Genomic DNA, 12,189 nt, shown 5'->3' with positions numbered 1-12,189 from the left:
TGTGAAGTCAGGGAGGCCTTAGGAAGCATCACCACGAACAAAGCTAATGGAGGTGATGGAATTTGAGTTGAGCTATTTCAAACCCTAAAGATGATGCTGTGATAAAGCACTACACTCAATATGCCAGCAAATCTGGAAAATTCATCAGTGGCCACAGGACTGGAAAAGGTCAATTTTCATTCCAATCCCAAAGAAAGGCAATGCCAAAGAATGTTCAAACTACCACACAATTGCACTCATCTCACACACTCAATGCTCAAAATTTTCAAGCCAGGTTTCAACAGTACATGAACTGTGAACTTCCAGATGTTCAAGCTGAATTTAGAAAAGGCAGAGGAACCAGAGATCAAATTGTGAAAATCCACTGATTCATTGAAAAAGCAAGAGAGTTCCAAAAAACATCTGCTTTATTGACTATGCCAAAGCCTTTGACTGTGTGGATCACAACAAACTCTGGAAAAAATCTTCAAGGGTTGAGACTACCAGACCACCTGACCTGCCTCTTGAGACATCTGTATGCAGGTCAGGAAACAACAGTTAGAACTGAGCATGGAACACTAGACTGGTTCCAAATAGGAAAAGGAGTCTGTCAAGGCTATATATTGTCACCCTGCTTATTTAGCTTATATGTAGGGTGCATCATATGAAATGCCAGGTTGAATGAAGCACAAGCTGGAATCAAGATTGCCGGGAGAAATATGCAGATGACACCACCCTTATGGCAGAAAGTAAAGAATAACTGAAGAGCCTCTTGATGAAAGTGAAAGAGGAGAGTGGAAAAGTTGGCATAAAACTCAGCATTCAGAAAACTAAGATCATGGCATCTGGTCCCATCACTTCATGGCAAATAGATGGGGAAACAGTGGAAACAGTGACAGAATTTATTTTGGGGGACTCCAAAATCACTGCAGATGGTGACTGCAGCCATAAAATTAAAAGACGCTTGCTCCTTGGAAGAAAAGTTATGACCAACCTAGACAGCATATTAAAAAGCAGAGACATTACTTTGCCAACAAAATTCTGTCTAGTCAAAGCTATGGTTGTTCCAATAGTCATGTATGAATATGAGAGTTTGACCATAAAGAAAGCTGAGCACTGAAGAAGTGATGATTTTGAACTGTGGTGTTGGAGAAGACTCTTGAGAATCCCCTGGACTGCAATGAGTTCCAACCAATCCATCCTGGAGGAAGTCAGTCCTGAATATTCATTGGAAGGACTGATGCTGAAGCTGAAACTCCAATACTTTGGCCACCTGATGCAAAGAGCTGACACATTTGAAAAGACCCTGATGCTGGGAAAGATTGAAGGTAGGAGGAGAAGGGGATGACAAAGGATGAGATGGTTGGATGGCATCACCGACTCGATGGACATGAGTTTGAGCAAGGTACGGGAGCTGGTGATGGACAGGAAGGCCTGGCGTGCTGCATTCCATGCGATTACAAAGAGTCGGACACTACTGAGCAACTGAACTGAACTGAACTGATTTGAAATGTTTCACATAATGGGCATAGTTTCTAGGTTGTGTCTTTGGTAGTATTTTACCATGTTTGTAGATATTTATAGCTTTGTATGGATGTGAGAGTTGGACTGTGAAGAAAGCTGAGCACTGAAGAATTGATGCTTTTGAACTGCGGTGTTGGAGAAGACTCTTGAGAGTCCCTTGGACTGCAAGGAGATCCAACCAGTCCATTCTGAAGGAGATCAGCCCTGGGATTTCTTTGGAAGGAATGATGCTAAAGCTGAAACTCCAGTACTTTGGCCACCTCATGCGAAGAGTTGACTCATTGGAAAAGACTCTGATGCAGGGAGGGATTAGGGCAGGAGGAGAAGGGGACAACAGAGGATGAGATGGCTGGATGGCATCACTGACTCGATGGATGTGAGTTTGAGTGAACTCCAGGAGTTGGTGATGGACAGGGAGGCCTGGCGTGCTGCGATTCATGGGGTTGCAAAGAGTCGGACACGACTGAGCGACTGAACTGAACTGATAGCTTTGGGGACTGTAGTTCTTAGACATAAAATAAGCAGGTGTGCCACCAGGTGGCACACTTAACATTTTGGATTTTGAAGATCCCATTTTTTACTTTGTTATTGTTGTAATTATTTTTAGCTAAGCCTTTGTGTTCTCAGAGCCAAACTAATACCTAAAAGTGATGTGCCACACAGTTAAGAATTGTGTGATGTTTCACAGTTTACCTGGCATGGAAATTTTCTTCAAGTTGGCAGGTGACCTAGGATAAATCCAACTTTTTCATTACCAACTTATTCTGTGTAGTGAGTGCTCTAAGAACTCTTAAATACTCAACCAGTGCCCAACTTTTGTGGTTTTTTCCCCCAAAGATTTCCATTAACAATAGACCTTGTCTAGACAAACCAAGACAAAGAAACATGCACCTTAACACACTAACAATAATGAAGAGATGTTAGTGGACTAGACAAGAGAAAACCAACTACCAACAATTTCCAGTGTGAACCAGACCAGCATTCTCCTGCAAATGTGGCCTGTAAACTGAAACTGGGGGAGTTCCAGTCTGACTGAACCAAAGGTTTGGGACTCAGACTGCAGTTGGAACTGTCTGCCAGCTCAAGCTGATCCGCTAAGCCCTGAACTGGAAAGACAGTTAGATCAGGAGCTCAACACAACAGAGTGGAGCTCGGAACCCTGCTGAACTTAGCCATGGTCCTTGAAAATGGCGATAATAAAGACAGTGAACTCAAAACAGAGTTCTAGGGTACCACACCTGTGTTTCTCATTGTCCTTGAATGCTGTAAGAAGCTCCCCTTGGATGCCCTTGCTGCTACCAAACCTGTTAACAAGAGAAATTCAACCGAATAAACTTAAAGATAAAATTTACTTCATTAAATGATTCGGGAATGGGGCAGCATCCCATATAGCAAATAGAGAGGGACTCTCCACCAAGCTGAAGGAAAGAAAAGGTTTTTAAAGGCAGAAAGGGAGTGAGTGTAAAAGGAAATTATTAGCAAAAAATGCATTGTTTCAGGCAAGGTCACCCTTCTCAAGGGAATGGGAGGAATCTTTTGGGTAGATTATCTTACTAGTGCTGACTGGGTAATTCCAAGTTGACTGGTTAAAGGTTACATTCTTGACATGTGCTGAAACAGCATTTAGATTAGGTATTAAGTCTTGGTTTCCTCATGTGGGACTTAGCATAAGTGTCTCCATTTGGGGCCTATTATGTCTTTTTAGCACCATGGTTTATTTTTAGCTTTATTTTCTTATGGTCAGCTTCTGCCAAGTTTTAATATTTCCTTCTATAAAGTTAGTGTGCAAATACCTCTCAAGTTTAATGTGTATCCAGATCACCTAGATATCTTTTTTTAATGCATATTATGTTTCAATCAGTTTTGATACATGTCTAGCAAGTTCTCAGATCATGCTGATACTTCTGGTTCATAGAATACATTTTGAGTAGCAAGGTCCCATTCCATTATTTCTCTAGATTTTATAATAAATCCTGACCTTCTCTTCACCTGTTCCTTACTAAGTGGTCCCAACTTACATTCAGTGTAACAGTGACTAACAGTTTGGTGTTTTTTTTAAAAAGGCTCAATCTTATTTAATCCTCACAGTAACATCTCCAGTAGATTGGAAGTTCTGTTGGTTTCCTCAGTGAGAAAAGGGAGCCCAAGAGTACAGTGACCCTTTCCAGGCACTTCTCAACCTTGGCTTTTCTGTCATACGTCTCTGTACTAGCTGTTTCCGAAGGAATTGTGGACATACACAGAGCATGGACATCTTCACTTTAGGTAATTTGCCTGAGAAGCCTTTTTCTCTCAGTCTGTTGTGTCCTTATTTCTCTCATGAGCTTGTTCTGCTTGCCTTTGGTGTTTTTTCTTTCAGATTGAGGTGGAAATTGGCTTGACCTCCCATGAAGCTCTCTAGGGACAGTTTTTCTGGGTGTTGATTTAACATTTGCGTGTCTCTTTTCAGCTGACTGGTTGGCATCCGTGAAGCTCCATTTTTTTTTTTTTTTTAATTATAGCTTTCTCTAGTGGGTTCCTAATGTGTGTTAGTATAATACAAGTTTAAGGAAATCTTCGGTAAAGAAATCTGTTTCCCTATGTTGAAACCTATATATTTTTTTAAACTTACATGGCCATATAACTCTTGGTTTTGGTGGCAAAGACATTCTTTTTCCTTTTGCTAATGTTCCTACGTTTTATATACAGATACAAATATCTACTTACCAACCACTCTTCTAGGTTCTCATTAAGTAACAAACATTATGTAAGTACTTTAAAAGACATTGTCTCTTTTATACTCACCGTCACCCTCGGAAGTATTATAAGCTCTTTTTGACAGGAGAGAATTAAATCAAGGCTTAGTAACTTATACAAAATATTTAGCTAATTCAGGACAGAGTTTGAATTCAATTTAGGATGCCTGGTTAGAGAGTGGGTTATATATCTCTTGGGGACACCTTAGTGCTTTTCAAGTACAGCATTGGCCCTTTCCTTAGGACTAGGACCATTCAGCTAATTCTGACATTGTTTAAAATAAAAAGATGTCAGGGTGGAGGTACAGTTAGTGAGAGTTGTGGGAGAATACTGAGCTTTCGAGCATACTTGACTGATAAAATGAATGCCCAGAAGGCTGTTTGTCACCTAGTAAATGTGGCTCAGTCCCAGAGAAAAATCATTCTCAGAAGAGTTTTTAATGCATTTTACAGGTGTCTCACTGCTTGCCATGGCTCTTTCCCCAGGGCACCTTTGCAAAACTGATGAATAAGAGGTGACATGACTGGGGGTGTCTGACTGGCACACCTTATGTGAAAAGATGGCGAGCTCTGCTCTTAGCCAGTAAAGTCACATCTAATTTCTAAAACTGAGTTAGAATAATAATGACAATAAAAGACCCAGAGCACCACTTTATTACATCCCATGGTGTTTATAGTTCTTGGCAACAACAAGGGAGAAAAATCCTGCAATCAAATTCGGGTGATCTGCACGACAGAAGTATCAGCGCAAGACAGAAGAAGCAGGAAATTGTTGATGGTTTTCATTATGTGTAATGCTGCTGAGAGCTCTATTTGTCTTCACCTTGAAGCTCTGGAGAAAATCTGACGCTCCTTGGCATCATTAGCTTTTTCGACTGAACCATCTTGCTATTTAATAAGCATCAAGCCCTTCAGGTTATTTTGGAATGTTTTCCTTTCCTGGTGCCTGGGGTTTTCTGTTCCTAAAAGAGATACGTTTGAGAAAATCTGGGAGGTTCTAGGTGCTGTTTATTATTTAGATGAACATTTTCATCATTTTTAAAATCACAAGATTCCAGGGAACGTGAATGGAGGAAGAGTTGGCTTCAACTGCAGCATCACATTATAATGAGAAACGTTGGGTAGGTAACCTGATCTCGGTTTCCTCCCTGTGATGTGTGATCATAGTACCTATCTCACTGGGTTGGGGCAAGTATTTGAAAGCATCTCTATGATATCTCCAGCCACATTAGGCGTTCCCTGATTAGTCACTTGTTTCTTGTAACAAGCCTAGGGAAAATGTACTGAGGGGAAGAACGCACTCTGTTCTCCTGGGCAGAGCTAATAGTCCAGATAATGGCCATGCTTTAGAGATGAACTTGGATGGTTCTTACCAGCTGGTATTTCTGTCTTTTCAGAGGTCAGAGATACGTATATGAGCCAGTTCTGGGAGAAAATTGAATGCAAGAAGAATAAGCAGTTATCAAGATTGACCAGAGAACTGGTTTTGCACATACTGGACAAACAGTCAGATTACTTTTTGTATCATCTTTTGGGTTATAAGTCTTTACCATTCATGCATTAATAAATTTGTACAGAAGAAGAGTTTTTTCATGATATCTTTCTAAATTTGAAGTTGTCACTATCATAGCATTGGTTTAGATGTAATTAAATGTCTTAGTTCCTTTCTATTTTTCTACTGTCTCTGATTGAGTATACCAAAGTTAATCAGGCAGAATTGAAAAGGATGGTTCTAGATCAGATACTCAGGTAAGCTAATTTCCAGACTTTTTCAACCTCTTGCCTTTTCTTTCTATTCTTCTAACTTTTGAACATCACAGAGCTCCCTTCTTGGATACAGTTCTTTAAACTATTTATTCTCATTTATCTGTAATTTGGGAAACTGTCTGATAAGATCATTTTGGCTTAGAGTGGTTCTGTCTTAGGAGGAAGTGGTGTCTTTCATACCCTCCTCTGCTGCTGCAGGCTGGCCCTACGTTTAGCCAACCAAGGCAGAAGAAACTTATACTTTTCATCATCAGAAAGCATGGGCTGAGTTGGACTATCACTTGAAACCAGAAGTTCCTACTTAGCAACTGAAATTTTTCACATGGATCACAAATACCAGAGCCGAGGGTGGGTGTTCCGAGGCCAGATGCTTAGAATTATAAAGGGAAATTTAAAACCTAAATTAAGATCCTGGGAGAATCTGAAATAAGATTCTGCTTTTATTTATGGGCTTCAAAGTTTTTTCCCTTGTAAATCCAGATGTGAAGTACCTGAGTGCCTGTATGTGTGTGTACATGTACATGAGTGTATGTGTGTACATATGTGTACCTGTATGTAAAAGTGTATGAAGTTGGGTGTGTGTGCATATGTACCTCTCAGTGTGTGCGTGTACCCATATAACTGACCTGTTATTTGGAGGCCTTAATCTCAGAAGTATCATAAACAGTCCATCTTTGATTCTGAGTATTTACTTTCTGATAATTTACAGTAATTACAAGTATTTCTATGGTTGTTTAGTTTTATGATGATATCAGGAAATCAGAGTCCTGTGCCCACTACAGCTCTATTTAGCAACCCCTTTGCCCCAATATTACCGAAATTTCTGTCTGTATTATCCCCCTGGGAGGCCACATAGCAGTAATGTGTGCGGTCTGTGCCTCAGAGAGCTCTGTGTTAAAATCTCTGCTGCTTAATGGCTGTATAATCTTGGACAGAGGTTCATTCATTCTTTATTTCATTAAAATTCACTTTCTTCATTTTCAGAACAGAGGACATGTAACTGAAAAGCTTGCTGTGAGTTCTACATAAAAGAAAACATATAAACTAGCAGTGTGTGGCATATATTAGGTGCCTAAGAAATGTTAATTGGACTTCCTAGGTGGCTCAGACAGTAAAGATCTGCCTGCAATGCAGGAGACCAGGGTTCAATCCCTGGATCCGGATGATCCCCCGGAGAAGGGAATTCTCCAGAATTCTTGCCTGGAGAATTCCGGGGACAGAGCAGCCTGGTGGGCTGTAGTCCATGGGGTCGCAAAGAGCTGGACACAACTGAGGGACTAACAGGAACAACAACAACAAATGTTAATTAACTGTCTCCATTCTCTCTCTCGTATTAAATTTAAACTCACGGAACACTAATTTTTCCCATATCTTTTTTCCAAAAGGTTAGTTGAGGGTCAGAAAGTGTAAGTAAATTTTCCAAGGCCACACAACTTGTAAGAGGAAGATGGATGATTAAAACTGAAGTTCGTCTGATATGAAAGGTTTTTGGCAGTTAAAATGCTGGTCTGAAACACAAACTTAAGGAGTACCTATTTTACATCTCCATTTTCAGCAGGCCTATACCTAAGCGATCTTAGCATCTTACCCCCTGCTCCAAAGTCTTTCTGAGAACATTAGACACAGTTAACCACTTACAGATGCAATGGAAGAGGGAGAAGAAAACAATTTAACAAAAGGAATTAGGAAAGGGAAATTAGATTTAGAGAAAGACTTTTTTCTGGTTTTCATTTTCAGTTTCTACAGTCTCCTACTGTTCATTGCTAAAGATTTTCCTCAAATATTGAAAGTTGTTTTTCCCTCCACAGACCTTGTTCACTCTCCATCCCAGTAAAGAAGTATTCTTCTATTGTATTATTTTGATGTATGCTTTGAGTATGCTTGCGTCTAAATACCAGATGCTGTTCATATTACACAGACAGAAGAATGTTTAGTTCTGACCCAAGGTGAAGAACTAGCACTAAAACCTAACTTTTAGGGGGATGAATTTAATAAGGGTGGAATGGCAAGTTAAACTGTTATCAATTTCCATGAGAAGAAAGAATTCCTTTTGTCAGTTTTTGCTCTGTGCGATGGCATCCCACTGCAGTACTCTTGCCTGGAAAATCCCATGGATGGAGGAGCCCGGTAGGCTGCAGTCCATGGGGTCGCTAGGAGTCGGACACGACTGAGTGACTTCACTTTCACTTTTCACTTGCATGCATTGGAGAAGGCAATGGCAACCCACTCCAGTGTTCTTGCCTGGAGAATCCCAGGGACGGGGAAGCCTGGTGGGCTGCCATCTATGGGGTCGCACAGAGTCGGACACGACTGAAGCGACTTAGCAGCAGCAGCAGCATCTTTAGGTGACAGTATCTTTGATAAAGGCATTTTGGTTCTGTTTTCCTGAATGTAATCCCTTCTATTGCCAAGGAGAATCACCAATATGTTAAATGGTAGAATTAGATAGAATTACTCAATTGCCAAGAGTTGCCAATATGTTAAAATAGTCTTTATTTTTGCTTTTTACAATTCTACTTCAGTAAAAAAAAAAAAAAGAGAGAGAGAGAGAAAGACAAGGTTGCTGAAAGTACCCAAATGTAATAATACTCTGGTACATAATTATGTGTTTCAAAACAGCCTTTCACACTACTTTAGTAAGCCTGATATATATCAGGAGACTGCAGAATCCTGCTAGGTGCAGCTGGGCATTCCCAGTAGACTGTCTATCTCTAATGGTGACCTGAGTGTGCTCAGAAATGTCCAACTCTTTGTGACCCCATGGACTGTAGCCTGTCAAGCTCCTCTGTCCACAGAATTCGCCAGGCAAGCAAACTGGAATAGGTTGCCATTTCCTACTCCAAATGATCACTTGGGGCCAGAAATATTCCTGTGATATTAAGTGTTATGGAGAGGCTTGCATCATCTGAGAATGTATTTTTTAGGACTTGGGGTCATGTGGGATGTTACCCTTGAGAGTGGCTAGAGAAGGAAAGCCTAGAGCCAGTAGCTGACCACTGCTAACTTATTTCCTGACCCTACCAGCAAAGTCACAGACTCCTCACTGGTCACAGTATATGCCTCCAAGTGCCTTGTGTGAATCCTGGATCCAAACCTCTGGTCACCGTTTGCCAAGAGAAAGTACTAGAGTTTGGAATAGGCTAGGAGAAGGAAATGGCAACCCACTCCAGTGTTCTTGCCTGGAGAATCCCAGGGATGGGGGAGCCTGGTGGGCTGCCGTCTATGGGGTCGCACAGAGTCAGACACAACTGAAGCGACTTAGCAGCAGCAGCAGCAGCAGCCTCCAAGGAAGCTTTTGACAGCAGCTCTGCCCATGGCCATGCTTCCTGCTTCCATGTCAGGAGGTGCTTAGGGAGGAAAGGGAAGGAACCTCCTGGATTTCTGTCACTGTCCCTTTTCTTCCCACCTCCCTTGGCCTCCTGTTCTCTGGGAACTGAAATAACTAGAGATTTGCCTTAAATAATTGACTTCTTTTATTTTGATCCATTAAAGAATAAGAGAAGTCATAGTAGTAGGTAGTGGGAGATGTGGGAAAAGGAAAAAAAAATCAGTCTTTGTTGCATTCTTACTGGCTGTCACACATCTTATGCACATGCTTATTCAGGTCTCATGTAACCTAGGTAAGCATTCATTCAGTCATCCATTCATCCACATTTATGGTGTGCCTGTTGTATGCCATGCACCACTTTAGGGGCTGATTCGTAAAAATTCTAAATGCAAAGAGTAAGAATCTGAGAGGTTAAGTAACTTGTTCAAAATTATACAGATAATAGTGGAGAAGCAAAATTCTAATCCAGGATAGTTCTTTCAAATGACCCCTGAGGATCTCCTCTCTTTACGTGAGAGGCAGTAATTGTTAAGAAATTGAATGTGAAATTTAACTTGCCTTTATACAAGTTATAAAGACCCCTTTTAGCTGGATCAGTTTTTCCTGAATGCTTAAAGCTGAAAGGATATTTCCACGTAGTTTATGCAGTGTGTGAGGAACATGACTGCTTCATTTTCTTTCTTTGTTTTCAGTTTCCTTCTACATCATCTCCACTCTCCTGATCTCCACTACTAGGGGCATCTGTGTCTTTAAGACCCCCTGACACCCCACCCTCAACTTTCCATTTCTTCTTCTTACATGATGTAGATAGGTCACAGATTCTTAATGGAGTACAGAGTACTTTGCAAGCTTAGCTTCAAGATCCCCTTCCAAACATATTAGTAACCCTTAAAACCCTTTTGGGTAGAAGTTTGGAGTTTCTACTATCAATTCATTTGACTGATTCACCAAATAAAGTTCCATATCAAACTTTTCATTTAGAACCAAAATAATTTGTGATTTGTTGCTGTGCTGTGCTTAGTCGCCAGTCATGTCTGACTCTTTGCAACCCATGGCCTGTAGCCCGCCAGGCTCCTCTGTCCTTGGAGATTCTCTAGGAAAGCACACTGGAGTAGGTTGCCATGCCCTCCTCCAGGGGATCTTCCCAACCCAGGGATCAAACTAGGGTCTCCTGCGTTGCAGGTGATTTGTTAAGCAAATAATTTCTGAGTCAAATTTGTTGTGTGTTTGAATGATTCTTCTATTGACACTTTTCATCTGTAGTAATAATACGGTGATTTGTGACATGTGGAGAAACATTAGAGAAGTTTTCTTCTGCTTATGTTGTAGAAGAAATGAGATATTTTGTTCACTGTTTTAAAATTTTTAAATTTAAAGTCTTGATGCATTTGCTTGGTTTTGATATTACTTAATAGCTACTCTTTCTAGATTAAAACCATTTGGCCATGTTTTTTTAATGGATTATTTATTTAGGATTTAGAAGAATGGACCTATTGCTTAGGCATATTGAATAACACAATGATAAAGTCAGTCCTTTAAAATGGTAACTTTAAAAAATTTCTTTAGAGATTTAATGGGATTTCTCAACTACTCTGTTTTAATAGCATATCAAGAACAGCTTTGGTAGTACAATTCATAAACAGTTCTTTTATGAACCAAATGAATTTTTTATTGCTTTCAGAAATGAATCTCCACCCATGAGACACTTATAGTAACAGAACAAATGAAAATTCAGTGTTTTTGAAGTAAAAATGCAGTGTGGGAACAGAACCGTACAGTATTATAGTGAAGGTAAGAAGGTTCCTTAGCATCTAACGTACAACAGTAGTTGAAGTTGTTTGACTGTTAGATAAGAAACGATGCTTGTGAAAAGGTTCTCTGATTCACAAAGCAGTAAAAGGCAAGCGGGGCCTTCTACCTCAGCTGGAAACCTGAAAGGGACTCTCTAGGTTATTTTTAATTTTTCAGATAAAAGTTATTTTTCACAAAGAAACAGGCAGGTGGTGAAGAACATAGATTTGCCTTGATTTTGCATATCACTTGCATCTCTGTCATACTTGTCTCCAGCTTCTGATACTATCCTACAAGCAATGCTTATGTTATTGCTAACCCATGTCTTTACCAATGCATTAACACATTCTTTATTTCCCCAAACCACCATCACTTGTAAAAGAAATAGAGACCTCCAACTTCTTCTCTGTTGGTCATAAATATGCCACAGTAGCTTCTGAAATATTATCACTGAGACAGGCAGTGAGTGTTTTCTGTTATTTTATTCTAAGAATGTTAAACCCTAACTGAATGTTATTATATACATTGTTCATTATTATATACAAGTGAGATATTAGAAGTTTCTGAAATGAACATCTGCCTAAGACCAATATTTAAGTTGTAGTCTGTATCTATTCCAGTATCGTACAATTTAGATACAAATCCTTCTTCTATTGACATGGAAGAAATTTTGCCATTCAGTCTCTGAATAGAGTAAATGGAAATCTTAAAAAAGTAAATACAAGGAATTCACAGAAGACATTCTATTTTCTAAAGAAATTAAGCTTATCTTTCTTAACTTAAATTTCTCAATTTGGAATATTCTCTGTGGGGTTTGAATTTAATCAGTAGAATTTTTAAATTTATAAAAAGATACTTTTGGGGTGATTTCATCAGGTGACCCAAAGAAAAACTACAGTTGCTTTTATACATTGGGTTAATCTTTTAGGATAAATATGTAGAGTTTGGGAAAGAGTAGAGGAGAGAAAGGTGAGCCCTTACCTCACTTCTCTCTAGGTCTTAACATGACCTACTGTAGGTGAATTACTTAAACTTCTCACTAGGTCTTAACATGACCTACTGTAG

The 12,189-nt window shown here is 39.8% G+C and overlaps 1 protein-coding gene across 1 annotated transcript in view; it reads left to right on the top strand.

The window, feature by feature from the left end:
- LYRM7 (LYR motif containing 7) overlaps nucleotides 1-12,189 on the top strand; it is a 248,132-nt gene that overhangs the window by 81,176 nt on the left and 154,767 nt on the right. Inside the window, exon 5 of the transcript XR_015166910.1 lies at nucleotides 11,015-11,124. The gene's annotated coding sequence lies outside the window, so the exon portion shown is untranslated. The remainder of the gene's footprint in view (nucleotides 1-11,014; nucleotides 11,125-12,189) is intronic.

Source organism: Bos grunniens, chromosome 7 (genome assembly GCF_055505025.1).
Source record: "Bos grunniens cultivar Pamir isolate PY7600 chromosome 7, Bosgru_T2T1.0, whole genome shotgun sequence".
Classification (NCBI taxonomy): Eukaryota; Metazoa; Chordata; class Mammalia; order Artiodactyla; family Bovidae; genus Bos; species Bos grunniens.
The sequence above is the reverse complement of the archived record's forward strand: the minus strand, read 5'-3'. Positions and strand labels throughout refer to the sequence as shown.